The 19,922-nt window shown below is 53.2% G+C and overlaps 71 non-coding genes and 1 pseudogene across 71 annotated transcripts; 52 read left to right on the top strand and 20 right to left on the bottom strand.

Moving 5' to 3' along the window:
- The window catches only part of LOC134013955 (retinal guanylyl cyclase 2-like), a 94,879-nt pseudogene that overhangs the window by 31,356 nt on the left and 43,601 nt on the right, over window positions 1–19,922 (top strand).
- Window positions 114–186, bottom strand: trnak-uuu (transfer RNA lysine (anticodon UUU)). The gene has a single exon. It is a non-coding gene; the product is annotated as a tRNA-Lys (tRNA).
- trnaw-cca (transfer RNA tryptophan (anticodon CCA)) lies at window positions 437–508 on the top strand. The gene has a single exon. It is a non-coding gene; the product is annotated as a tRNA-Trp (tRNA).
- On the top strand, window positions 844–917 carry trnan-guu (transfer RNA asparagine (anticodon GUU)). Its single transcript has one exon. It is a non-coding gene; the product is annotated as a tRNA-Asn (tRNA).
- trnat-agu (transfer RNA threonine (anticodon AGU)) lies at window positions 1,148–1,221 on the top strand. The gene has a single exon. It is a non-coding gene; the product is annotated as a tRNA-Thr (tRNA).
- trnae-cuc (transfer RNA glutamic acid (anticodon CUC)) lies at window positions 1,339–1,410 on the top strand. Its single transcript has one exon. It is a non-coding gene; the product is annotated as a tRNA-Glu (tRNA).
- On the bottom strand, window positions 1,507–1,596 carry trnay-gua (transfer RNA tyrosine (anticodon GUA)). The gene is given in 2 exon segments: window positions 1,507–1,542; window positions 1,560–1,596. It is a non-coding gene; the product is annotated as a tRNA-Tyr (tRNA).
- On the top strand, window positions 1,710–1,781 carry trnae-uuc (transfer RNA glutamic acid (anticodon UUC)). Its single transcript has one exon. It is a non-coding gene; the product is annotated as a tRNA-Glu (tRNA).
- On the bottom strand, window positions 2,025–2,097 carry trnak-uuu (transfer RNA lysine (anticodon UUU)). Its single transcript has one exon. It is a non-coding gene; the product is annotated as a tRNA-Lys (tRNA).
- Window positions 2,348–2,419, top strand: trnaw-cca (transfer RNA tryptophan (anticodon CCA)). The gene has a single exon. It is a non-coding gene; the product is annotated as a tRNA-Trp (tRNA).
- trnan-guu (transfer RNA asparagine (anticodon GUU)) lies at window positions 2,755–2,828 on the top strand. The gene has a single exon. It is a non-coding gene; the product is annotated as a tRNA-Asn (tRNA).
- trnat-agu (transfer RNA threonine (anticodon AGU)) lies at window positions 3,059–3,132 on the top strand. The gene has a single exon. It is a non-coding gene; the product is annotated as a tRNA-Thr (tRNA).
- Window positions 3,250–3,321, top strand: trnae-cuc (transfer RNA glutamic acid (anticodon CUC)). Its single transcript has one exon. It is a non-coding gene; the product is annotated as a tRNA-Glu (tRNA).
- trnay-gua (transfer RNA tyrosine (anticodon GUA)) lies at window positions 3,418–3,507 on the bottom strand. The gene is given in 2 exon segments: window positions 3,418–3,453; window positions 3,471–3,507. It is a non-coding gene; the product is annotated as a tRNA-Tyr (tRNA).
- On the top strand, window positions 3,621–3,692 carry trnae-uuc (transfer RNA glutamic acid (anticodon UUC)). The gene has a single exon. It is a non-coding gene; the product is annotated as a tRNA-Glu (tRNA).
- On the bottom strand, window positions 3,936–4,008 carry trnak-uuu (transfer RNA lysine (anticodon UUU)). Its single transcript has one exon. It is a non-coding gene; the product is annotated as a tRNA-Lys (tRNA).
- On the top strand, window positions 4,259–4,330 carry trnaw-cca (transfer RNA tryptophan (anticodon CCA)). Its single transcript has one exon. It is a non-coding gene; the product is annotated as a tRNA-Trp (tRNA).
- On the top strand, window positions 4,666–4,739 carry trnan-guu (transfer RNA asparagine (anticodon GUU)). The gene has a single exon. It is a non-coding gene; the product is annotated as a tRNA-Asn (tRNA).
- trnat-agu (transfer RNA threonine (anticodon AGU)) lies at window positions 4,970–5,043 on the top strand. Its single transcript has one exon. It is a non-coding gene; the product is annotated as a tRNA-Thr (tRNA).
- On the top strand, window positions 5,161–5,232 carry trnae-cuc (transfer RNA glutamic acid (anticodon CUC)). Its single transcript has one exon. It is a non-coding gene; the product is annotated as a tRNA-Glu (tRNA).
- Window positions 5,329–5,418, bottom strand: trnay-gua (transfer RNA tyrosine (anticodon GUA)). The gene is given in 2 exon segments: window positions 5,329–5,364; window positions 5,382–5,418. It is a non-coding gene; the product is annotated as a tRNA-Tyr (tRNA).
- On the top strand, window positions 5,532–5,603 carry trnae-uuc (transfer RNA glutamic acid (anticodon UUC)). Its single transcript has one exon. It is a non-coding gene; the product is annotated as a tRNA-Glu (tRNA).
- trnak-uuu (transfer RNA lysine (anticodon UUU)) lies at window positions 5,847–5,919 on the bottom strand. The gene has a single exon. It is a non-coding gene; the product is annotated as a tRNA-Lys (tRNA).
- On the top strand, window positions 6,170–6,241 carry trnaw-cca (transfer RNA tryptophan (anticodon CCA)). The gene has a single exon. It is a non-coding gene; the product is annotated as a tRNA-Trp (tRNA).
- On the top strand, window positions 6,577–6,650 carry trnan-guu (transfer RNA asparagine (anticodon GUU)). The gene has a single exon. It is a non-coding gene; the product is annotated as a tRNA-Asn (tRNA).
- On the top strand, window positions 6,881–6,954 carry trnat-agu (transfer RNA threonine (anticodon AGU)). The gene has a single exon. It is a non-coding gene; the product is annotated as a tRNA-Thr (tRNA).
- Window positions 7,072–7,143, top strand: trnae-cuc (transfer RNA glutamic acid (anticodon CUC)). The gene has a single exon. It is a non-coding gene; the product is annotated as a tRNA-Glu (tRNA).
- Window positions 7,240–7,329, bottom strand: trnay-gua (transfer RNA tyrosine (anticodon GUA)). Its single transcript is given in 2 exon segments — window positions 7,240–7,275; window positions 7,293–7,329. It is a non-coding gene; the product is annotated as a tRNA-Tyr (tRNA).
- trnae-uuc (transfer RNA glutamic acid (anticodon UUC)) lies at window positions 7,443–7,514 on the top strand. The gene has a single exon. It is a non-coding gene; the product is annotated as a tRNA-Glu (tRNA).
- Window positions 7,758–7,830, bottom strand: trnak-uuu (transfer RNA lysine (anticodon UUU)). Its single transcript has one exon. It is a non-coding gene; the product is annotated as a tRNA-Lys (tRNA).
- Window positions 8,081–8,152, top strand: trnaw-cca (transfer RNA tryptophan (anticodon CCA)). The gene has a single exon. It is a non-coding gene; the product is annotated as a tRNA-Trp (tRNA).
- Window positions 8,488–8,561, top strand: trnan-guu (transfer RNA asparagine (anticodon GUU)). The gene has a single exon. It is a non-coding gene; the product is annotated as a tRNA-Asn (tRNA).
- Window positions 8,792–8,865, top strand: trnat-agu (transfer RNA threonine (anticodon AGU)). Its single transcript has one exon. It is a non-coding gene; the product is annotated as a tRNA-Thr (tRNA).
- Window positions 8,983–9,054, top strand: trnae-cuc (transfer RNA glutamic acid (anticodon CUC)). Its single transcript has one exon. It is a non-coding gene; the product is annotated as a tRNA-Glu (tRNA).
- trnae-uuc (transfer RNA glutamic acid (anticodon UUC)) lies at window positions 9,353–9,424 on the top strand. Its single transcript has one exon. It is a non-coding gene; the product is annotated as a tRNA-Glu (tRNA).
- On the bottom strand, window positions 9,668–9,740 carry trnak-uuu (transfer RNA lysine (anticodon UUU)). The gene has a single exon. It is a non-coding gene; the product is annotated as a tRNA-Lys (tRNA).
- Window positions 9,991–10,062, top strand: trnaw-cca (transfer RNA tryptophan (anticodon CCA)). The gene has a single exon. It is a non-coding gene; the product is annotated as a tRNA-Trp (tRNA).
- trnan-guu (transfer RNA asparagine (anticodon GUU)) lies at window positions 10,398–10,471 on the top strand. Its single transcript has one exon. It is a non-coding gene; the product is annotated as a tRNA-Asn (tRNA).
- trnat-agu (transfer RNA threonine (anticodon AGU)) lies at window positions 10,702–10,775 on the top strand. The gene has a single exon. It is a non-coding gene; the product is annotated as a tRNA-Thr (tRNA).
- On the top strand, window positions 10,902–10,973 carry trnae-cuc (transfer RNA glutamic acid (anticodon CUC)). The gene has a single exon. It is a non-coding gene; the product is annotated as a tRNA-Glu (tRNA).
- Window positions 11,070–11,159, bottom strand: trnay-gua (transfer RNA tyrosine (anticodon GUA)). Its single transcript is given in 2 exon segments — window positions 11,070–11,105; window positions 11,123–11,159. It is a non-coding gene; the product is annotated as a tRNA-Tyr (tRNA).
- trnae-uuc (transfer RNA glutamic acid (anticodon UUC)) lies at window positions 11,273–11,344 on the top strand. The gene has a single exon. It is a non-coding gene; the product is annotated as a tRNA-Glu (tRNA).
- trnak-uuu (transfer RNA lysine (anticodon UUU)) lies at window positions 11,588–11,660 on the bottom strand. Its single transcript has one exon. It is a non-coding gene; the product is annotated as a tRNA-Lys (tRNA).
- Window positions 11,911–11,982, top strand: trnaw-cca (transfer RNA tryptophan (anticodon CCA)). Its single transcript has one exon. It is a non-coding gene; the product is annotated as a tRNA-Trp (tRNA).
- trnan-guu (transfer RNA asparagine (anticodon GUU)) lies at window positions 12,318–12,391 on the top strand. Its single transcript has one exon. It is a non-coding gene; the product is annotated as a tRNA-Asn (tRNA).
- trnat-agu (transfer RNA threonine (anticodon AGU)) lies at window positions 12,622–12,695 on the top strand. The gene has a single exon. It is a non-coding gene; the product is annotated as a tRNA-Thr (tRNA).
- trnae-cuc (transfer RNA glutamic acid (anticodon CUC)) lies at window positions 12,813–12,884 on the top strand. Its single transcript has one exon. It is a non-coding gene; the product is annotated as a tRNA-Glu (tRNA).
- trnay-gua (transfer RNA tyrosine (anticodon GUA)) lies at window positions 12,981–13,070 on the bottom strand. The gene is given in 2 exon segments: window positions 12,981–13,016; window positions 13,034–13,070. It is a non-coding gene; the product is annotated as a tRNA-Tyr (tRNA).
- trnae-uuc (transfer RNA glutamic acid (anticodon UUC)) lies at window positions 13,184–13,255 on the top strand. The gene has a single exon. It is a non-coding gene; the product is annotated as a tRNA-Glu (tRNA).
- trnak-uuu (transfer RNA lysine (anticodon UUU)) lies at window positions 13,499–13,571 on the bottom strand. The gene has a single exon. It is a non-coding gene; the product is annotated as a tRNA-Lys (tRNA).
- Window positions 13,822–13,893, top strand: trnaw-cca (transfer RNA tryptophan (anticodon CCA)). Its single transcript has one exon. It is a non-coding gene; the product is annotated as a tRNA-Trp (tRNA).
- Window positions 14,229–14,302, top strand: trnan-guu (transfer RNA asparagine (anticodon GUU)). Its single transcript has one exon. It is a non-coding gene; the product is annotated as a tRNA-Asn (tRNA).
- Window positions 14,533–14,606, top strand: trnat-agu (transfer RNA threonine (anticodon AGU)). The gene has a single exon. It is a non-coding gene; the product is annotated as a tRNA-Thr (tRNA).
- Window positions 14,724–14,795, top strand: trnae-cuc (transfer RNA glutamic acid (anticodon CUC)). Its single transcript has one exon. It is a non-coding gene; the product is annotated as a tRNA-Glu (tRNA).
- trnay-gua (transfer RNA tyrosine (anticodon GUA)) lies at window positions 14,892–14,981 on the bottom strand. The gene is given in 2 exon segments: window positions 14,892–14,927; window positions 14,945–14,981. It is a non-coding gene; the product is annotated as a tRNA-Tyr (tRNA).
- On the top strand, window positions 15,095–15,166 carry trnae-uuc (transfer RNA glutamic acid (anticodon UUC)). The gene has a single exon. It is a non-coding gene; the product is annotated as a tRNA-Glu (tRNA).
- On the bottom strand, window positions 15,410–15,482 carry trnak-uuu (transfer RNA lysine (anticodon UUU)). Its single transcript has one exon. It is a non-coding gene; the product is annotated as a tRNA-Lys (tRNA).
- On the top strand, window positions 15,733–15,804 carry trnaw-cca (transfer RNA tryptophan (anticodon CCA)). The gene has a single exon. It is a non-coding gene; the product is annotated as a tRNA-Trp (tRNA).
- On the top strand, window positions 16,140–16,213 carry trnan-guu (transfer RNA asparagine (anticodon GUU)). Its single transcript has one exon. It is a non-coding gene; the product is annotated as a tRNA-Asn (tRNA).
- trnat-agu (transfer RNA threonine (anticodon AGU)) lies at window positions 16,444–16,517 on the top strand. Its single transcript has one exon. It is a non-coding gene; the product is annotated as a tRNA-Thr (tRNA).
- trnae-cuc (transfer RNA glutamic acid (anticodon CUC)) lies at window positions 16,644–16,715 on the top strand. The gene has a single exon. It is a non-coding gene; the product is annotated as a tRNA-Glu (tRNA).
- trnay-gua (transfer RNA tyrosine (anticodon GUA)) lies at window positions 16,812–16,901 on the bottom strand. The gene is given in 2 exon segments: window positions 16,812–16,847; window positions 16,865–16,901. It is a non-coding gene; the product is annotated as a tRNA-Tyr (tRNA).
- Window positions 17,015–17,086, top strand: trnae-uuc (transfer RNA glutamic acid (anticodon UUC)). The gene has a single exon. It is a non-coding gene; the product is annotated as a tRNA-Glu (tRNA).
- Window positions 17,330–17,402, bottom strand: trnak-uuu (transfer RNA lysine (anticodon UUU)). The gene has a single exon. It is a non-coding gene; the product is annotated as a tRNA-Lys (tRNA).
- Window positions 17,653–17,724, top strand: trnaw-cca (transfer RNA tryptophan (anticodon CCA)). Its single transcript has one exon. It is a non-coding gene; the product is annotated as a tRNA-Trp (tRNA).
- trnan-guu (transfer RNA asparagine (anticodon GUU)) lies at window positions 18,060–18,133 on the top strand. Its single transcript has one exon. It is a non-coding gene; the product is annotated as a tRNA-Asn (tRNA).
- Window positions 18,364–18,437, top strand: trnat-agu (transfer RNA threonine (anticodon AGU)). The gene has a single exon. It is a non-coding gene; the product is annotated as a tRNA-Thr (tRNA).
- On the top strand, window positions 18,564–18,635 carry trnae-cuc (transfer RNA glutamic acid (anticodon CUC)). Its single transcript has one exon. It is a non-coding gene; the product is annotated as a tRNA-Glu (tRNA).
- trnay-gua (transfer RNA tyrosine (anticodon GUA)) lies at window positions 18,732–18,821 on the bottom strand. The gene is given in 2 exon segments: window positions 18,732–18,767; window positions 18,785–18,821. It is a non-coding gene; the product is annotated as a tRNA-Tyr (tRNA).
- trnae-uuc (transfer RNA glutamic acid (anticodon UUC)) lies at window positions 18,935–19,006 on the top strand. Its single transcript has one exon. It is a non-coding gene; the product is annotated as a tRNA-Glu (tRNA).
- Window positions 19,250–19,322, bottom strand: trnak-uuu (transfer RNA lysine (anticodon UUU)). Its single transcript has one exon. It is a non-coding gene; the product is annotated as a tRNA-Lys (tRNA).
- On the top strand, window positions 19,573–19,644 carry trnaw-cca (transfer RNA tryptophan (anticodon CCA)). The gene has a single exon. It is a non-coding gene; the product is annotated as a tRNA-Trp (tRNA).

Genomic DNA, 19,922 nt, shown 5'->3' with positions numbered 1-19,922 from the left:
CACGCAGGGACTTGAACGCTGGACCCTCAGATTAAAAGCTTCCATTGTTTCCTCAAAGTGAGGTATATGAGAGAGTCAAAGGTGGACCGCTCCGACAAGGTTTGAACACACGCCGCCCGAACAGGGACTTGAACCCTGGACCCTCAGATTAAAAGTCTGATGCTCTGCCGACTGAGCTATCCGGGCTCTGGGAGCAGGGAAAACACAGAGTGTTTCGTGGAACTTCCGCATGTAAATCTCCTCGCCCACACGAACCCTTAAGGATCGTATGGCGAATCCCTGGCAAGTGTAGCGGGGTTTGCTCGTTGAAGAATAGAAATACTTCACTTATAATCACACTTTTAGTAGGCGGGGCACCGCCCTGATATCGCACTTTGCCGCACAGCGTTGGCACATCAGAGTCCACGTCAGAATGTTGCCTCCTTGCTTGCACATAGGCCTCGTGGCGCAACGGTAGCGCGTCTGACTCCAGATCAGAAGGTTGCGTGTTCAAATCACGTCGGGGTCAGCGGACATTATGTGTGGCCCTCCATTGGGGAAAAAAAGTCTTTCTTGCGGACGCAGGGAGAGCTCCCTCTTTTACAGAACTGGCAAAATCAAGCTCTGATTGCTTCCTCAAAGTGAGTCATGCCACCACTTCTAGGCAGGGCAAGGAAAAGCCGTTCAAAGGTTGTGGGTTGGAGTCCCACCAGAGTCGTTGTCCTTCTTTCCCAAACTCCCGTTGACAGATCACAGGAAGAGTACTTAGTATGGCCGCTCCTCCTCCTCTTCTTCATGGGGAGTTTGGGCACACGTCTCCCAGCGTTTCCTTCCATTTTTCAGCCCTGGTCCTGCGGAGACAGGGTCTCTGTGGCGCAATTGGTTAGCGCGTTCGGCTGTTAACCGAAAGGATGGTGGTTCGAGCCCACCCAGGGACGAGCGTTTTCTTGTTTGCTTCTGTTGTGGGTCCTGCCTGTGTGACAATGAGCTGTACCGCCATCAGAGTCGAAGAAGCTGGAAAATCTCTTCATTCTGGTGCCTTGAGAGGCTTTGCTGCATGCGGGGCATAACCTTCGGAGGTGTCTTTCGAAGACGCTGTAGACCCCGCCTCAAAGCACCTACCCGAAGAGAAAACAGCAGCCTGAGCCCGTCACGGAGCATCAAGCAAGGCGCCGTGGCTTAGTTGGTCAAAGCGCCTGTCTAGTAAACAGGAGATCCTGAGTTCAAATCTCAGCGGTGCCTTTTCTGGCGCAAGAGGAAGCCAAGCGCTCCCTGGTGGTAGGTTCATTTGAAAGCTTAGCCTTGCAACTTGGCCCTCATCTTTGACAGTGAGCAGAGTGAGCAGAGGAAGCAGAGCTCTCCCTGGTGGTCTAGTGGCTAGGATTCGGCGCTCTCACCGCCGCGGCCCGGGTTCGATTCCCGGTCAGGGAAACCTGTTTTTAGACCTCTTTTAAAATGGGCGGGGGTCTCCCTGCTGGCAGAGTAGCCTTGCTGTCAGATAGGCAACATTTGACCCCAAAACATCCCTCCTTCGAGCCGGATTTGAACCAGCGACCTAAGGATTTCTAACCGTGTTTGACCTACAGTCCTCCGCTCTACCAACTGAGCTATCGAAGGGTGAACGAGCGAGAGGTTTTTTTGGCGAGGAAGGCATGCGATCCCCCCATTCTCTCTCCAGTTCAGATACGAAAGAAGAAAGCCTTTGCTGACGCAACTGTCTTTCAAGCCTCTCCCTGGTGGTCTAGTGGCTAGGATTCGGCGCTTTCACCGCCGCGGCCCGGGTTCGATTCCCGGTCAGGGAACTTTAGGTTCAGCCAAATGCTTGGTGACAGATGGCTTTTTTGCATCCGCTGTGTCTCAAAGTAAGGCGTGCAACGGAGATAAGGGTTGCTGCGTGCCACAAGTCACGCTGTGTAGTTTGAACACACAGCTCACGCAGGGACTTGAACGCTGGACCCTCAGATTAAAAGCTTCCATTGTTTCCTCAAAGTGAGGTATATGAGAGAGTCAAAGGTGGACCGCTCCGACAAGGTTTGGACACACGCCGCCCGAACAGGGACTTGAACCCTGGACCCTCAGATTAAAAGTCTGATGCTCTGCCGACTGAGCTATCCGGGCTCTGGGAGCAGGGAAAACACAGAGTGTTTCGTGGAACTTCCGCATGTAAATCTCCTCGCCCACACGAACCCTTAAGGATCGTATGGCGAATCCCTGGCAAGTGTAGCGGGGTTTGCTCGTTGAAGAATAGAAATACTTCACTTATAATCACACTTTTAGTAGGCGGGGCACCGCCCTGATATCGCACTTTGCCGCACAGCGTTGGCACATCAGAGTCCACGTCAGAATGTTGCCTCCTTGCTTGCACATAGGCCTCGTGGCGCAACGGTAGAGCGTCTGACTCCAGATCAGAAGGTTGCGTGTTCAAATCACGTCGGGGTCAGCGGACATTATGTGTGGCCCTCCATTGGGGAAAAAAAGTCTTTCTTGCGGACGCAGGGAGAGCTCCCTCTTTTACAGAACTGGCAAAATCAAGCTCTGATTGCTTCCTCAAAGTGAGTCATGCCACCACTTCTAGGCAGGGCAAGGAAAAGCCGTTCAAAGGTTGTGGGTTGGAGTCCCACCAGAGTCGTTGTCCTTCTTTCCCAAACTCCCGTTGACAGATCACAGGAAGAGTACTTAGTATGGCCGCTCCTCCTCCTCTTCTTCATGGGGAGTTTGGGCACACGTCTCCCAGCGTTTCCTTCCATTTTTCAGCCCTGGTCCTGCGGAGACAGGGTCTCTGTGGCGCAATTGGTTAGCGCGTTCGGCTGTTAACCGAAAGGATGGTGGTTCGAGCCCACCCAGGGACGAGCGTTTTCTTGTTTGCTTCTGTTGTGGGTCCTGCCTGTGTGACAATGAGCTGTACCGCCATCAGAGTCGAAGAAGCTGGAAAATCTCTTCATTCTGGTGCCTTGAGAGGCTTTGCTGCATGCGGGGCATAACCTTCGGAGGTGTCTTTCGAAGACGCTGTAGACCCCGCCTCAAAGCACCTACCCGAAGAGAAAACAGCAGCCTGAGCCCGTCACGGAGCATCAAGCAAGGCGCCGTGGCTTAGTTGGTCAAAACGCCTGTCTAGTAAACAGGAGATCCTGAGTTCAAATCTCAGCGGTGCCTTTTCTGGCGCAAGAGGAAGCCAAGCGCTCCCTGGTGGTAGGTTCATTTGAAAGCTTAGCCTTGCAACTTGGCCCTCATCTTTGACAGTGAGCAGAGTGAGCAGAGGAAGCAGAGCTCTCCCTGGTGGTCTAGTGGCTAGGATTCGGCGCTCTCACCGCCGCGGCCCGGGTTCGATTCCCGGTCAGGGAAACCTGTTTTTAGACCTCTTTTAAAATGGGCGGGGGTCTCCCTGCTGGCAGAGTAGCCTTGCTGTCAGATAGGCAACATTTGACCCCAAAACATCCCTCCTTCGAGCCGGATTTGAACCAGCGACCTAAGGATTTCTAACCGTGTTTGACCTACAGTCCTCCGCTCTACCAACTGAGCTATCGAAGGGTGAACGAGCGAGAGGTTTTTTTGGCGAGGAAGACATGCGATCCCCCCATTCTCTCTCCAGTTCAGATACGAAAGAAGAAAGCCTTTGCTGACGCAACTGTCTTTCAAGCCTCTCCCTGGTGGTCTAGTGGCTAGGATTCGGCGCTTTCACCGCCGCGGCCCGGGTTCGATTCCCGGTCAGGGAACTTTAGGTTCAGCCAAAAGCTTGGTGACAGATGGCTTTTTTGCATCCGCTGTGTCTCAAAGTAAGGCGTGCAACGGAGATAAGGGTTGCTGCGTGCCACAAGTCACGCTGTGTAGTTTGAACACACAGCTCACGCAGGGACTTGAACGCTGGACCCTCAGATTAAAAGCTTCCATTGTTTCCTCAAAGTGAGGTATATGAGAGAGTCAAAGGTGGACCGCTCCGACAAGGTTTGAACACACGCCGCCCGAACAGGGACTTGAACCCTGGACCCTCAGATTAAAAGTCTGATGCTCTGCCGACTGAGCTATCCGGGCTCTGGGAGCAGGGAAAACACAGAGTGTTTCGTGGAACTTCCGCATGTAAATCTCCTCGCCCACACGAACCCTTAAGGATCGTATGGCGAATCCCTGGCAAGTGTAGCGGGGTTTGCTCGTTGAAGAATAGAAATACTTCACTTATAATCACACTTTTAGTAGGCGGGGCACCGCCCTGATATCGCACTTTGCCGCACAGCGTTGGCACATCAGAGTCCACGTCAGAATGTTGCCTCCTTGCTTGCACATAGGCCTCGTGGCGCAACGGTAGCGCGTCTGACTCCAGATCAGAAGGTTGCGTGTTCAAATCACGTCGGGGTCAGCGGACATTATGTGTGGCCCTCCATTGGGGAAAAAAAGTCTTTCTTGCGGACGCAGGGAGAGCTCCCTCTTTTACAGAACTGGCAAAATCAAGCTCTGATTGCTTCCTCAAAGTGAGTCATGCCACCACTTCTAGGCAGGGCAAGGAAAAGCCGTTCAAAGGTTGTGGGTTGGAGTCCCACCAGAGTCGTTGTCCTTCTTTCCCAAACTCCCGTTGACAGATCACAGGAAGAGTACTTAGTATGGCCGCTCCTCCTCCTCTTCTTCATGGGGAGTTTGGGCACACGTCTCCCAGCGTTTCCTTCCATTTTTCAGCCCTGGTCCTGCGGAGACAGGGTCTCTGTGGCGCAATTGGTTAGCGCGTTCGGCTGTTAACCGAAAGGATGGTGGTTCGAGCCCACCCAGGGACGAGCGTTTTCTTGTTTGCTTCTGTTGTGGGTCCTGCCTGTGTGACAATGAGCTGTACCGCCATCAGAGTCGAAGAAGCTGGAAAATCTCTTCATTCTGGTGCCTTGAGAGGCTTTGCTGCATGCGGGGCATAACCTTCGGAGGTGTCTTTCGAAGACGCTGTAGACCCCGCCTCAAAGCACCTACCCGAAGAGAAAACAGCAGCCTGAGCCCGTCACGGAGCATCAAGCAAGGCGCCGTGGCTTAGTTGGTCAAAGCGCCTGTCTAGTAAACAGGAGATCCTGAGTTCAAATCTCAGCGGTGCCTTTTCTGGCGCAAGAGGAAGCCAAGCGCTCCCTGGTGGTAGGTTCATTTGAAAGCTTAGCCTTGCAACTTGGCCCTCATCTTTGACAGTGAGCAGAGTGAGCAGAGGAAGCAGAGCTCTCCCTGGTGGTCTAGTGGCTAGGATTCGGCGCTCTCACCGCCGCGGCCCGGGTTCGATTCCCGGTCAGGGAAACCTGTTTTTAGACCTCTTTTAAAATGGGCGGGGGTCTCCCTGCTGGCAGAGTAGCCTTGCTGTCAGATAGGCAACATTTGACCCCAAAACATCCCTCCTTCGAGCCGGATTTGAACCAGCGACCTAAGGATTTCTAACCGTGTTTGACCTACAGTCCTCCGCTCTACCAACTGAGCTATCGAAGGGTGAACGAGCGAGAGGTTTTTTTGGCGAGGAAGGCATGCGATCCCCCCATTCTCTCTCCAGTTCAGATACGAAAGAAGAAAGCCTTTGCTGACGCAACTGTCTTTCAAGCCTCTCCCTGGTGGTCTAGTGGCTAGGATTCGGCGCTTTCACCGCCGCGGCCCGGGTTCGATTCCCGGTCAGGGAACTTTAGGTTCAGCCAAATGCTTGGTGACAGATGGCTTTTTTGCATCCGCTGTGTCTCAAAGTAAGGCGTGCAACGGAGATAAGGGTTGCTGCGTGCCACAAGTCACGCTGTGTAGTTTGAACACACAGCTCACGCAGGGACTTGAACGCTGGACCCTCAGATTAAAAGCTTCCATTGTTTCCTCAAAGTGAGGTATATGAGAGAGTCAAAGGTGGACCGCTCCGACAAGGTTTGAACACACGCCGCCCGAACAGGGACTTGAACCCTGGACCCTCAGATTAAAAGTCTGATGCTCTGCCGACTGAGCTATCCGGGCTCTGGGAGCAGGGAAAACACAGAGTGTTTCGTGGAACTTCCGCATGTAAATCTCCTCGCCCACACGAACCCTTAAGGATCGTATGGCGAATCCCTGGCAAGTGTAGCGGGGTTTGCTCGTTGAAGAATAGAAATACTTCACTTATAATCACACTTTTAGTAGGCGGGGCACCGCCCTGATATCGCACTTTGCCGCACAGCGTTGGCACATCAGAGTCCACGTCAGAATGTTGCCTCCTTGCTTGCACATAGGCCTCGTGGCGCAACGGTAGCGCGTCTGACTCCAGATCAGAAGGTTGCGTGTTCAAATCACGTCGGGGTCAGCGGACATTATGTGTGGCCCTCCATTGGGGAAAAAAAGTCTTTCTTGCGGACGCAGGGAGAGCTCCCTCTTTTACAGAACTGGCAAAATCAAGCTCTGATTGCTTCCTCAAAGTGAGTCATGCCACCACTTCTAGGCAGGGCAAGGAAAAGCCGTTCAAAGGTTGTGGGTTGGAGTCCCACCAGAGTCGTTGTCCTTCTTTCCCAAACTCCCGTTGACAGATCACAGGAAGAGTACTTAGTATGGCCGCTCCTCCTCCTCTTCTTCATGGGGAGTTTGGGCACACGTCTCCCAGCGTTTCCTTCCATTTTTCAGCCCTGGTCCTGCGGAGACAGGGTCTCTGTGGCGCAATTGGTTAGCGCGTTCGGCTGTTAACCGAAAGGATGGTGGTTCGAGCCCACCCAGGGACGAGCATTTTCTTGTTTGCTTCTGTTGTGGGTCCTGCCTGTGTGACAATGAGCTGTACCGCCATCAGAGTCGAAGAAGCTGGAAAATCTCTTCATTCTGGTGCCTTGAGAGGCTTTGCTGCATGCGGGGCATAACCTTCGGAGGTGTCTTTCGAAGACGCTGTAGACCCCGCCTCAAAGCACCTACCCGAAGAGAAAACAGCAGCCTGAGCCCGTCACGGAGCATCAAGCAAGGCGCCGTGGCTTAGTTGGTCAAAGCGCCTGTCTAGTAAACAGGAGATCCTGAGTTCAAATCTCAGCGGTGCCTTTTCTGGCGCAAGAGGAAGCCAAGCGCTCCCTGGTGGTAGGTTCATTTGAAAGCTTAGCCTTGCAACTTGGCCCTCATCTTTGACAGTGAGCAGAGTGAGCAGAGGAAGCAGAGCTCTCCCTGGTGGTCTAGTGGCTAGGATTCGGCGCTCTCACCGCCGCGGCCCGGGTTCGATTCCCGGTCAGGGAAACCTGTTTTTAGACCTCTTTTAAAATGGGCGGGGGTCTCCCTGCTGGCAGAGTAGCCTTGCTGTCAGATAGGCAACATTTGACCCCAAAACATCCCTCCTTCGAGCCGGATTTGAACCAGCGACCTAAGGATTTCTAACCGTGTTTGACCTACAGTCCTCCGCTCTACCAACTGAGCTATCGAAGGGTGAACGAGCGAGAGGTTTTTTTGGCGAGGAAGGCATGCGATCCCCCCATTCTCTCTCCAGTTCAGATACGAAAGAAGAAAGCCTTTGCTGACGCAACTGTCTTTCAAGCCTCTCCCTGGTGGTCTAGTGGCTAGGATTCGGCGCTTTCACCGCCGCGGCCCGGGTTCGATTCCCGGTCAGGGAACTTTAGGTTCAGCCAAATGCTTGGTGACAGATGGCTTTTTTGCATCCGCTGTGTCTCAAAGTAAGGCGTGCAACGGAGATAAGGGTTGCTGCGTGCCACAAGTCACGCTGTGTAGTTTGAACACACAGCTCACGCAGGGACTTGAACGCTGGACCCTCAGATTAAAAGCTTCCATTGTTTCCTCAAAGTGAGGTATATGAGAGAGTCAAAGGTGGACCGCTCCGACAAGGTTTGAACACACGCCGCCCGAACAGGGACTTGAACCCTGGACCCTCAGATTAAAAGTCTGATGCTCTGCCGACTGAGCTATCCGGGCTCTGGGAGCAGGGAAAACACAGAGTGTTTCGTGGAACTTCCGCATGTAAATCTCCTCGCCCACACGAACCCTTAAGGATCGTATGGCGAATCCCTGGCAAGTGTAGCGGGGTTTGCTCGTTGAAGAATAGAAATACTTCACTTATAATCACACTTTTAGTAGGCGGGGCACCGCCCTGATATCGCACTTTGCCGCACAGCGTTGGCACATCAGAGTCCACGTCAGAATGTTGCCTCCTTGCTTGCACATAGGCCTCGTGGCGCAACGGTAGCGCGTCTGACTCCAGATCAGAAGGTTGCGTGTTCAAATCACGTCGGGGTCAGCGGACATTATGTGTGGCCCTCCATTGGGGAAAAAAAGTCTTTCTTGCGGACGCAGGGAGAGCTCCCTCTTTTACAGAACTGGCAAAATCAAGCTCTGATTGCTTCCTCAAAGTGAGTCATGCCACCACTTCTAGGCAGGGCAAGGAAAAGCCGTTCAAAGGTTGTGGGTTGGAGTCCCACCAGAGTCGTTGTCCTTCTTTCCCAAACTCCCGTTGACAGATCACAGGAAGAGTACTTAGTATGGCCGCTCCTCCTCCTCTTCTTCATGGGGAGTTTGGGCACACGTCTCCCAGCGTTTCCTTCCATTTTTCAGCCCTGGTCCTGCGGAGACAGGGTCTCTGTGGCGCAATTGGTTAGCGCGTTCGGCTGTTAACCGAAAGGATGGTGGTTCGAGCCCACCCAGGGACGAGCATTTTCTTGTTTGCTTCTGTTGTGGGTCCTGCCTGTGTGACAATGAGCTGTACCGCCATCAGAGTCGAAGAAGCTGGAAAATCTCTTCATTCTGGTGCCTTGAGAGGCTTTGCTGCATGCGGGGCATAACCTTCGGAGGTGTCTTTCGAAGACGCTGTAGACCCCGCCTCAAAGCACCTACCCGAAGAGAAAACAGCAGCCTGAGCCCGTCACGGAGCATCAAGCAAGGCGCCGTGGCTTAGTTGGTCAAAGCGCCTGTCTAGTAAACAGGAGATCCTGAGTTCAAATCTCAGCGGTGCCTTTTCTGGCGCAAGAGGAAGCCAAGCGCTCCCTGGTGGTAGGTTCATTTGAAAGCTTAGCCTTGCAACTTGGCCCTCATCTTTGACAGTGAGCAGAGTGAGCAGAGGAAGCAGAGCTCTCCCTGGTGGTCTAGTGGCTAGGATTCGGCGCTCTCACCGCCGCGGCCCGGGTTCGATTCCCGGTCAGGGAAACCTGTTTTTAGACCTCTTTTAAAATGGGCGGGGGTCTCCCTGCTGGCAGAGTAGCCTTGCTGTCAGATAGGCAACATTTGACCCCAAAACATCCCTCCTTCGAGCCGATTTGAACCAGCGACCTACGGATTTCTAACCGTGTTTGACCTACAGTCCTCCGCTCTACCAACTGAGCTATCGAAGGGTGAACGAGCGAGAGGTTTTTTTGGCGAGGAAGGCATGCGATCCCCCCATTCTCTCTCCAGTTCAGATACGAAAGAAGAAAGCCTTTGCTGACGCAACTGTCTTTCAAGCCTCTCCCTGGTGGTCTAGTGGCTAGGATTCGGCGCTTTCACCGCCGCGGCCCGGGTTCGATTCCCGGTCAGGGAACTTTAGGTTCAGCCAAAAGCTTGGTGACAGATGGCTTTTTTGCATCCGCTGTGTCTCAAAGTAAGGCGTGCAACGGAGATAAGGGTTGCTGCGTGCCACAAGTCACGCTGTGTAGTTTGAACACACAGCTCACGCAGGGACTTGAACGCTGGACCCTCAGATTAAAAGCTTCCATTGTTTCCTCAAAGTGAGGTATATGAGAGAGTCAAAGGTGGACCGCTCCGACAAGGTTTGAACACACGCCGCCCGAACAGGGACTTGAACCCTGGACCCTCAGATTAAAAGTCTGATGCTCTGCCGACTGAGCTATCCGGGCTCTGGGAGCAGGGAAAACACAGGTTGTTTCGTGGAACTTGCGCATGTAAATCTCCTCGCCCACACGAACCCTTAAGGATCGTATGGCGAATCCCTGGCAAGTGTAGCGGGGTTTGCTCGTTGAAGAATAGAAATACTTCACTTATAATCACACTTTTAGTAGGCGGGGCACCGCCCTGATATCGCACTTTGCCGCACAGCGTTGGCACATCAGAGTCCACGTCAGAATGTTGCCTCCTTGCTTGCACATAGGCCTCGTGGCCCAATGGTAGCGCGTCTGACTCCAGATCAGAAGGTTGCGTGTTCAAATCACGTCGGGGTCAGCGGACATTATGTGTGGCCCTCCATTGGGGAAAAAAAGTATTTCTTGCGGACGCAGGGAGAGCTCCCTCTTTTACAGAACTGGCAAAATCAAGCTCTGATTGCTTCCTCAAAGTGAGTCATGCCACCACTTCTAGGCAGGGCAAGGAAAAGCCGTTCAAAGGTTGTGGGTTGGAGTCCCACCAGAGTCGTTGTCCTTCTTTCCCAAACTCCCGTTGACAGATCACAGGAAGAGTACTTAGTATGGCCGCTCCTCCTCCTCTTCTTCATGGGGAGTTTGGGCACACGTCTCCCAGCGTTTCCTTCCATTTTTCAGCCCTGGTCCTGCGGAGACAGGGTCTCTGTGGCGCAATTGGTTAGCGTGTTCGGCTGTTAACCGAAAGGATGGTGGTTCGAGCCCACCCAGGGACGAGCGTTTTCTTGTTTGCTTCTGTTGTGGGTCCTGCCTGTGTGACAATGAGCTGTACCGCCATCAGAGTCGAAGAAGCTGGAAAATCTCTTCATTCTGGTGCCTTGAGAGGCTTTGCTGCATGCGGGGCATAACCTTTGGAGGTGTCTTTCGAAGACGCTGTAGACCCCGCCTCAAAGCACCTACCCGAAGAGAAAACAGCAGCCTGAGCCCGTCACGGAGCATCAAGCAAGGCGCCGTGGCTTAGTTGGTCAAAGCGCCTGTCTAGTAAACAGGAGATCCTGAGTTCAAATCTCAGCGGTGCCTTTTCTGGCGCAAGAGGAAGCCAAGCGCTCCCTGGTGGTAGGTTCATTTGAAAGCTTAGCCTTGCAACTTGGCCCTCATCTTTGACAGTGAGCAGAGTGAGCAGAGTGAGCAGAGGAAGCAGAGCTCTCCCTGGTGGTCTAGTGGCTAGGATTTGGCGCTCTCACCGCCGCGGCCCGGGTTCGATTCCCGGTCAGGGAAACCTGTTTTTAGACCTCTTTTAAAATGGGCGGGGGTCTCCCTGCTGGCAGAGTAGCCTTGCTGTCAGATAGGCAACATTTGACCCCAAAACATCCCTCCTTCGAGCCGGATTTGAACCAGCGACCTAAGGATTTCTAACCGTGTTTGACCTACAGTCCTCCGCTCTACCAACTGAGCTATCGAAGGGTGAACGAGCGAGAGGTTTTTTTGGCGAGGAAGGCATGCGATCCCCCCATTCTCTCTCCAGTTCAGATACGAAAGAAGAAAGCCTTTGCTGACGCAACTGTCTTTCAAGCCTCTCCCTGGTGGTCTAGTGGCTAGGATTCGGCGCTTTCACCGCCGCGGCCCGGGTTCGATTCCCGGTCAGGGAACTTTAGGTTCAGCCAAAAGCTTGGTGACAGATGGCTTTTTTGCATCCGCTGTGTCTCAAAGTAAGGCGTGCAACGGAGATAAGGGTTGCTGCGTGCCACAAGTCACGCTGTGTAGTTTGAACACACAGCTCACGCAGGGACTTGAACGCTGGACCCTCAGATTAAAAGCTTCCATTGTTTCCTCAAAGTGAGGTATATGAGAGAGTCAAAGGTGGACCGCTCCGACAAGGTTTGAACACACGCCGCCCGAACAGGGACTTGAACCCTGGACCCTCAGATTAAAAGTCTGATGCTCTGCCGACTGAGCTATCCGGGCTCTGGGAGCAGGGAAAACACAGAGTGTTTCGTGGAACTTCCGCATGTAAATCTCCTCGCCCACACGAACCCTTAAGGATCGTATGGCGAATCCCTGGCAAGTGTAGCGGGGTTTGCTCGTTGAAGAATAGAAATACTTCACTTATAATCACACTTTTAGTAGGCGGGGCACCGCCCTGATATCGCACTTTGCCACACAGCGTTGGCACATCAGAGTCCACGTCAGAATGTTGCCTCCTTGCTTGCACATAGGCCTCGTGGCGCAACGGTAGCGCGTCTGACTCCAGATCAGAAGGTTGCGTGTTCAAATCACGTCGGGGTCAGCGGACATTATGTGTGGCCCTCCATTGGGGAAAAAAAGTCTTTCTTGCGGACGCAGGGAGAGCTCCCTCTTTTACAGAACTGGCAAAATCAAGCTCTGATTGCTTCCTCAAAGTGAGTCATGCCACCACTTCTAGGCAGGGCAAGGAAAAGCCGTTCAAAGGTTGTGGGTTGGAGTCCCACCAGAGTCGTTGTCCTTCTTTCCCAAACTCCCGTTGACAGATCACAGGAAGAGTACTTAGTATGGCCGCTCCTCCTCCTCTTCTTCATGGGGAGTTTGGGCACACGTCTCCCAGCGTTTCCTTCCATTTTTCAGCCCTGGTCCTGTGGAGACAGGGTCTCTGTGGCGCAATTGGTTAGCGCGTTCGGCTGTTAACCGAAAGGATGGTGGTTCGAGCCCACCCAGGGACGAGCGTTTTCTTGTTTGCTTCTGTTGTGGGTCCTGCCTGTGTGACAATGAGCTGTACCGCCATCAGAGTCGAAGAAGCTGGAAAATCTCTTCATTCTGGTGCCTTGAGAGCCTTTGCTGCATGCGGGGCATAACCTTCGGAGGTGTCTTTCGAAGACGCTGTAGACCCCGCCTCAAAGCACCTACCCGAAGAGAAAACAGCAGCCTGAGCCCGTCACGGAGCATCAAGCAAGGCGCCGTGGCTTAGTTGGTCAAAGCGCCTGTCTAGTAAACAGGAGATCCTGAGTTCAAATCTCAGCGGTGCCTTTTCTGGCGCAAGAGGAAGCCAAGCGCTCCCTGGTGGTAGGTTCATTTGAAAGCTTAGCCTTGCAACTTGGCCCTCATCTTTGACAGTGAGCAGAGTGAGCAGAGGAAGCAGAGCTCTCCCTGGTGGTCTAGTGGCTAGGATTCGGCGCTCTCACCGCCGCGGCCCGGGTTCGATTCCCGGTCAGGGAAACCTGTTTTTAGACCTCTTTTAAAATGGGCGGGGGTCTCCCTGCTGGCAGAGTAGCCTTGCTGTCAGATAGGCAACATTTGACCCCAAAACATCCCTCCTTCGAGCCGGATTTGAACCAGCGACCTAAGGATTTCTAACCGTGTTTGACCTACAGTCCTCCGCTCTACCAACTGAGCTATCGAAGGGTGAACGAGCGAGAGGTTTTTTTGGCGAGGAAGGCATGCGATCCCCCCATTCTCTCTCCAGTTCAGATACGAAAGAAGAAAGCCTTTGCTGACGCAACTGTCTTTCAAGCCTCTCCCTGGTGGTCTAGTGGCTAGGATTCGGCGCTTTCACCGCCGCGGCCCGGGTTCGATTCCCGGTCAGGGAACTTTAGGTTCAGCCAAAAGCTTGGTGACAGATGGCTTTTTTGCATCCGCTGTGTCTCAAAGTAAGGCGTGCAACGGAGATAAGGGTTGCTGCGTGCCACAAGTCACGCTGTGTAGTTTGAACACACAGCTCACGCAGGGACTTGAACGCTGGACCCTCAGATTAAAAGCTTCCATTGTTTCCTCAAAGTGAGGTATATGAGAGAGTCAAAGGTGGACCGCTCCGACAAGGTTTGAACACACGCCGCCCGAACAGGGACTTGAACCCTGGACCCTCAGATTAAAAGTCTGATGCTCTGCCGACTGAGCTATCCGGGCTCTGGGAGCAGGGAAAACACAGAGTGTTTCGTGGAACTTCCGCATGTAAATCTCCTCGCCCACACGAACCCTTAAGGATCGTATGGCGAATCCCTGGCAAGTGTAGCGGGGTTTGCTCGTTGAAGAATAGAAATACTTCACTTATAATCACACTTTTAGTAGGCGGGGCACCGCCCTGATATCGCACTTTGCCGCACAGCGTTGGCACATCAGAGTCCACGTCAGAATGTTGCCTCCTTGCTTGCACATAGGCCTCGTGGCGCAACGGTAGCGCGTCTGACTCCAGATCAGAAGGTTGCGTGTTCAAATCACGTCGGGGTCAGCGGACATTATGTGTGGCCCTCCATTGGGGAAAAAAAGTCTTTCTTGCGGACGCAGGGAGAGCTCCCTCTTTTACAGAACTGGCAAAATCAAGCTCTGATTGCTTCCTCAAAGTGAGTCATGCCACCACTTCTAGGCAGGGCAAGGAAAAGCCGTTCAAAGGTTGTGGGTTGGAGTCCCACCAGAGTCGTTGTCCTTCTTTCCCAAACTCCCGTTGACAGATCACAGGAAGAGTACTTAGTATGGCCGCTCCTCCTCCTCTTCTTCATGGGGAGTTTGGGCACACGTCTCCCAGCGTTTCCTTCCATTTTTCAGCCCTGGTCCTGCGGAGACAGGGTCTCTGTGGCGCAATTGGTTAGCGCGTTCGGCTGTTAACCGAAAGGATGGTGGTTCGAGCCCACCCAGGGACGAGCGTTTTCTTGTTTGCTTCTGTTGTGGGTCCTGCCTGTGTGACAATGAGCTGTACCGCCATCAGAGTCGAAGAAGCTGGAAAATCTCTTCATTCTGGTGCCTTGAGAGGCTTTGCTGCATGCGGGGCATAACCTTCGGAGGTGTCTTTCGAAGACGCTGTAGACCCCGCCTCAAAGCACCTACCCGAAGAGAAAACAGCAGCCTGAGCCCGTCACGGAGCATCAAGCAAGGCGCCGTGGCTTAGTTGGTCAAAGCGCCTGTCTAGTAAACAGGAGATCCTGAGTTCAAATCTCAGCGGTGCCTTTTCTGGCGCAAGAGGAAGCCAAGCGCTCCCTGGTGGTAGGTTCATTTGAAAGCTTAGCCTTGCAACTTGGCCCTCATCTTTGACAGTGAGCAGAGTGAGCAGAGGAAGCAGAGCTCTCCCTGGTGGTCTAGTGGCTAGGATTCGGCGCTCTCACCGCCGCGGCCCGGGTTCGATTCCCGGTCAGGGAAACCTGTTTTTAGACCTCTTTTAAAATGGGCGGGGGTCTCCCTGCTGGCAGAGTAGCCTTGCTGTCAGATAGGCAACATTTGACCCCAAAACATCCCTCCTTCGAGCCGGATTTGAACCAGCGACCTAAGGATTTCTAACCGTGTTTGACCTACAGTCCTCCGCTCTACCAACTGAGCTATCGAAGGGTGAACGAGCGAGAGGTTTTTTTGGCGAGGAAGGCATGCGATCCCCCCATTCTCTCTCCAGTTCAGATACGAAAGAAGAAAGCCTTTGCTGACGCAACTGTCTTTCAAGCCTCTCCCTGGTGGTCTAGTGGCTAGGATTCGGCGCTTTCACCGCCGCGGCCCGGGTTCGATTCCCGGTCAGGGAACTTTAGGTTCAGCCAAAAGCTTGGTGACAGATGGCTTTTTTGCATCCGCTGTGTCTCAAAGTAAGGCGTGCAACGGAGATAAGGGTTGCTGTGTGCCACAAGTCACGCTGTGTAGTTTGAACACACAGCTCACGCAGGGACTTGAACGCTGGACCCTCAGATTAAAAGCTTCCATTGTTTCCTCAAAGTGAGGTATATGAGAGAGTCAAAGGTGGACCGCTCCGACAAGGTTTGGACACACGCCGCCCGAACAGGGACTTGAACCCTGGACCCTCAGATTAAAAGTCTGATGCTCTGCCGACTGAGCTATCCGGGCTCTGGGAGCAGGGAAAACACAGAGTGTTTCGTGGAACTTCCGCATGTAAATCTCCTCGCCCACACGAACCCTTAAGGATTGTATGGCGAATCCCTGGCAAGTGTAGCGGGGTTTGCTCGTTGAAGAATAGAAATACTTCACTTATAATCACACTTTTAGTAGGCGGGGCACCGCCCTGATATCGCACTTTGCCGCACAGCGTTGGCACATCAGAGTCCACGTCAGAATGTTGCCTCCTTGCTTGCACATAGGCCTCGTGGCGCAACGGTAGCGCGTCTGACTCCAGATCAGAAGGTTGCGCGTTCAAATCACGTCGGGGTCAGCGGACATTATGTGTGGCCCTCCATTGGGGAAAAAAAGTCTTTCTTGCGGACGCAGGGAGAGCTCCCTCTTTTACAGAACTGGCAAAATCAAGCTCTGATTGCTTCCTCAAAGTGAGTCATGCCACCACTTCTAGGCAGGGCAAGGAAAAGCCGTTCAAAGGTTGTGGGTTGGAGTCCCACCAGAGTCGTTGTCCTTCTTTCCCAAACTCCCGTTGACAGATCACAGGAAGAGTACTTAGTATGGCCGCTCCTCCTCCTCTTCTTCATGGGGAGTTTGGGCACACGTCTCCCAGCGTTTCCTTCCATTTTTCAGCCCTGGTCCTGCGGAGACAGGGTCTCTGTGGCGCAATTGGTTAGCGCGTTCGGCTGTTAACCGAAAGGATGGTGGTTCGAGCCCACCCAGGGACGAGCGTTTTCTTGTTTGCTTCTGTTGTGGGTCCTGCCTGTGTGACAATGAGCTGTACCGCCATCAGAGTCGAAGAAGCTGGAAAATCTCTTCATTCTGGTGCCTTGAGAGGCTTTGCTGCATGCGGGGCATAACCTTCGGAGGTGTCTTTCGAAGACGCTGTAGACCCCGCCTCAAAGCACCTACCCGAAGAGAAAACAGCAGCCTGAGCCCGTCACGGAGCATCAAGCAAGGCGCCGTGGCTTAGTTGGTCAAAGCGCCTGTCTAGTAAACAGGAGATCCTGAGTTCAAATCTCAGCGGTGCCTTTTCTGGCGCAAGAGGAAGCCAAGCGCTCCCTGGTGGTAGGTTCATTTGAAAGCTTAGCCTTGCAACTTGGCCCTCATCTTTGACAGTGAGCAGAGTGAGCAGAGTGAGCAGAGGAAGCAGAGCTCTCCCTGGTGGTCTAGTGGCTAGGATTTGGCGCTCTCACCGCCGCGGCCCGGGTTCGATTCCCGGTCAGGGAAACCTGTTTTTAGACCTCTTTTAAAATGGGCGGGGGTCTCCCTGCTGGCAGAGTAGCCTTGCTGTCAGATAGGCAACATTTGACCCCAAAACATCCCTCCTTCGAGCCGGATTTGAACCAGCGACCTAAGGATTTCTAACCGTGTTTGACCTACAGTCCTCCGCTCTACCAACTGAGCTATCGAAGGGTGATCGAGCGAGAGGTTTTTTTGGCGAGGAAGGCATGCGATCCCCCCATTCTCTCTCCAGTTCAGATACGAAAGAAGAAAGCCTTTGCTGACGCAACTGTCTTTCAAGCCTCTCCCTGGTGGTCTAGTGGCTAGGATTCGGCGCTTTCACCGCCGCGGCCCGGGTTCGATTCCCGGTCAGGGAACTTTAGGTTCAGCCAAAAGCTTGGTGACAGATGGCTTTTTTGCATCCGCTGTGTCTCAAAGTAAGGCGTGCAACGGAGATAAGGGTTGCTGCGTGCCACAAGTCACGCTGTGTAGTTTGAACACACAGCTCACGCAGGGTCTTGAACGCTGGACCCTCAGATTAAAAGCTTCCATTGTTTCCTCAAAGTGAGGTATATGAGAGAGTCAAAGGTGGACCGCTCCGACAAGGTTTGAACACACGCCGCCCGAACAGGGACTTGAACCCTGGACCCTCAGATTAAAAGTCTGATGCTCTGCCGACTGAGCTATCCGGGCTCTGGGAGCAGGGAAAACACAGGTTGTTTCGTGGAACTTGCGCATGTAAATCTCCTCGCCCACACGAACCCTTAAGGATCGTATGGCGAATCCCTGGCAAGTGTAGCGGGGTTTGCTCGTTGAAGAATAGAAATACTTCACTTATAATCACACTTTTAGTAGGCGGGGCACCGCCCTGATATCGCACTTTGCCGCACAGCGTTGGCACATCAGAGTCCACGTCAGAATGTTGCCTCCTTGCTTGCACATAGGCCTCGTGGCGCAACGGTAGCGCGTCTGACTCCAGATCAGAAGGTTGCGTGTTCAAATCACGTAGGTGTCAGCGGACATTATGTGTGGCCCTCCATTGGGGAAAAAAAGTCTTTCTTGCGGACGCAGGGAGAGCTCCCTCTTTTACAGAACTGGCAAAATCAAGCTCTGATTGCTTCCTCAAAGTGAGTCATGCCACCACTTCTAGGCAGGGCAAGGAAAAGCCGTTCAAAGGTTGTGGGTTGGAGTCCCACCAGAGTCGTTGTCCTTCTTTCCCAAACTCCCGTTGACAGATCACAGGAAGAGTACTTAGTATGGCCGCTCCTCCTCCTCTTCTTCATGGGGAGTTTGGGCACACGTCTCCCAGCGTTTCCTTCCATTTTTCAGCCCTGGTCCTGCGGAGACAGGGTCTCTGTGGCGCAATTGGTTAGCGCGTTCGGCTGTTAACCGAAAGGATGGTGGTTCGAGCCCACCCAGGGACGAGCGTTTTCTTGTTTGCTTCTGTTGTGGGTCCTGCCTGTGTGACAATGAGCTGTACCGCCATCAGAGTCGAAGAAGCTGGAAAATCTCTTCATTCTGGTGCCTTGAGAGGCTTTGCTGCATGCGGGGCATAACCTTCGGAGGTGTCTTTCGAAGACGCTGTAGACCCCGCCTCAAAGCACCTACCCGAAGAGAAAACAGCAGCCTGAGCCCGTCACGGAGCATCAAGCAAGGCGCCGTGGCTTAGTTGGTCAAAGCGCCTGTCTAGTAAACAGGAGATCCTGAGTTCAAATCTCAGCGGTGCCTTTTCTGGCGCAAGAGGAAGCCAAGCGCTCCCTGGTGGTAGGTTCATTTGAAAGCTTAGCCTTGCAACTTGGCCCTCATCTTTGACAGTGAGCAGAGTGAGCAGAGTGAGCAGAGGAAGCAGAGCTCTCCCTGGTGGTCTAGTGGCTAGGATTTGGCGCTCTCACCGCCGCGGCCCGGGTTCGATTCCCGGTCAGGGAAACCTGTTTTTAGACCTCTTTTAAAATGGGCGGGGGTCTCCCTGCTGGCAGAGTAGCCTTGCTGTCAGATAGGCAACATTTGACCCCAAAACATCCCTCCTTCGAGCCGGATTTGAACCAGCGACCTAAGGATTTCTAACCGTGTTTGACCTACAGTCCTCCGCTCTACCAACTGAGCTATCGAAGGGTGAACGAGCGAGAGGTTTTTTTGGCGAGGAAGGCATGCGATCCCCCCATTCTCTCTCCAGTTCAGATACGAAAGAAGAAAGCCTTTGCTGACGCAACTGTCTTTCAAGCCTCTCCCTGGTGGTCTAGTGGCTAGGATTCGGCGCTTTCACCGCCGCGGCCCGGGTTCGATTCCCGGTCAGGGAACTTTAGGTTCAGCCAAAAGCTTGGTGACAGATGGCTTTTTTGCATCCGCTGTGTCTCAAAGTAAGGCGTGCAACGGAGATAAGGGTTGCTGCGTGCCACAAGTCACGCTGTGTAGTTTGAACACACAGCTCACGCAGGGTCTTGAACGCTGGACCCTCAGATTAAAAGCTTCCATTGTTTCCTCAAAGTGAGGTATATGAGAGAGTCAAAGGTGGACCGCTCCGACAAGGTTTGAACACACGCCGCCCGAACAGGGACTTGAACCCTGGACCCTCAGATTAAAAGTCTGATGCTCTGCCGACTGAGCTATCCGGGCTCTGGGAGCAGGGAAAACACAGGTTGTTTCGTGGAACTTGCGCATGTAAATCTCCTCGCCCACACGAACCCTTAAGGATCGTATGGCGAATCCCTGGCAAGTGTAGCGGGGTTTGCTCGTTGAAGAATAGAAATACTTCACTTATAATCACACTTTTAGTAGGCGGGGCACCGCCCTGATATCGCACTTTGCCGCACAGCGTTGGCACATCAGAGTCCACGTCAGAATGTTGCCTCCTTGCTTGCACATAGGCCTCGTGGCGCAACGGTAGCGCGTCTGACTCCAGATCAGAAGGTTGCGTGTTCAAATCACGTAGGTGTCAGCGGACATTATGTGTGGCCCTCCATTGGGGAAAAAAAGTCTTTCTTGCGGACGCAGGGAGAGCTCCCTCTTTTACAGAACTGGCAAAATCAAGCTCTGATTGCTTCCTCAAAGTGAGTCATGCCACCACTTCTAGGCAGGGCAAGGAAAAGCCGTTCAAAGGTTGTGGGTTGGAGTCCCACCAGAGTCGTTGTCCTTCTTTCCCAAACTCCCGTTGACAGATCACAGGAAGAGTACTTAGTATGGCCGCTCCTCCTCCTCTTCTTCATGGGGAGTTTG

The sequence above is a fragment of the Osmerus eperlanus genome, chromosome 27, assembly GCF_963692335.1.
Source record: "Osmerus eperlanus chromosome 27, fOsmEpe2.1, whole genome shotgun sequence".
Classification (NCBI taxonomy): Eukaryota; Metazoa; Chordata; class Actinopteri; order Osmeriformes; family Osmeridae; genus Osmerus; species Osmerus eperlanus.
The sequence above is the reverse complement of the archived record's forward strand: the minus strand, read 5'-3'. Positions and strand labels throughout refer to the sequence as shown.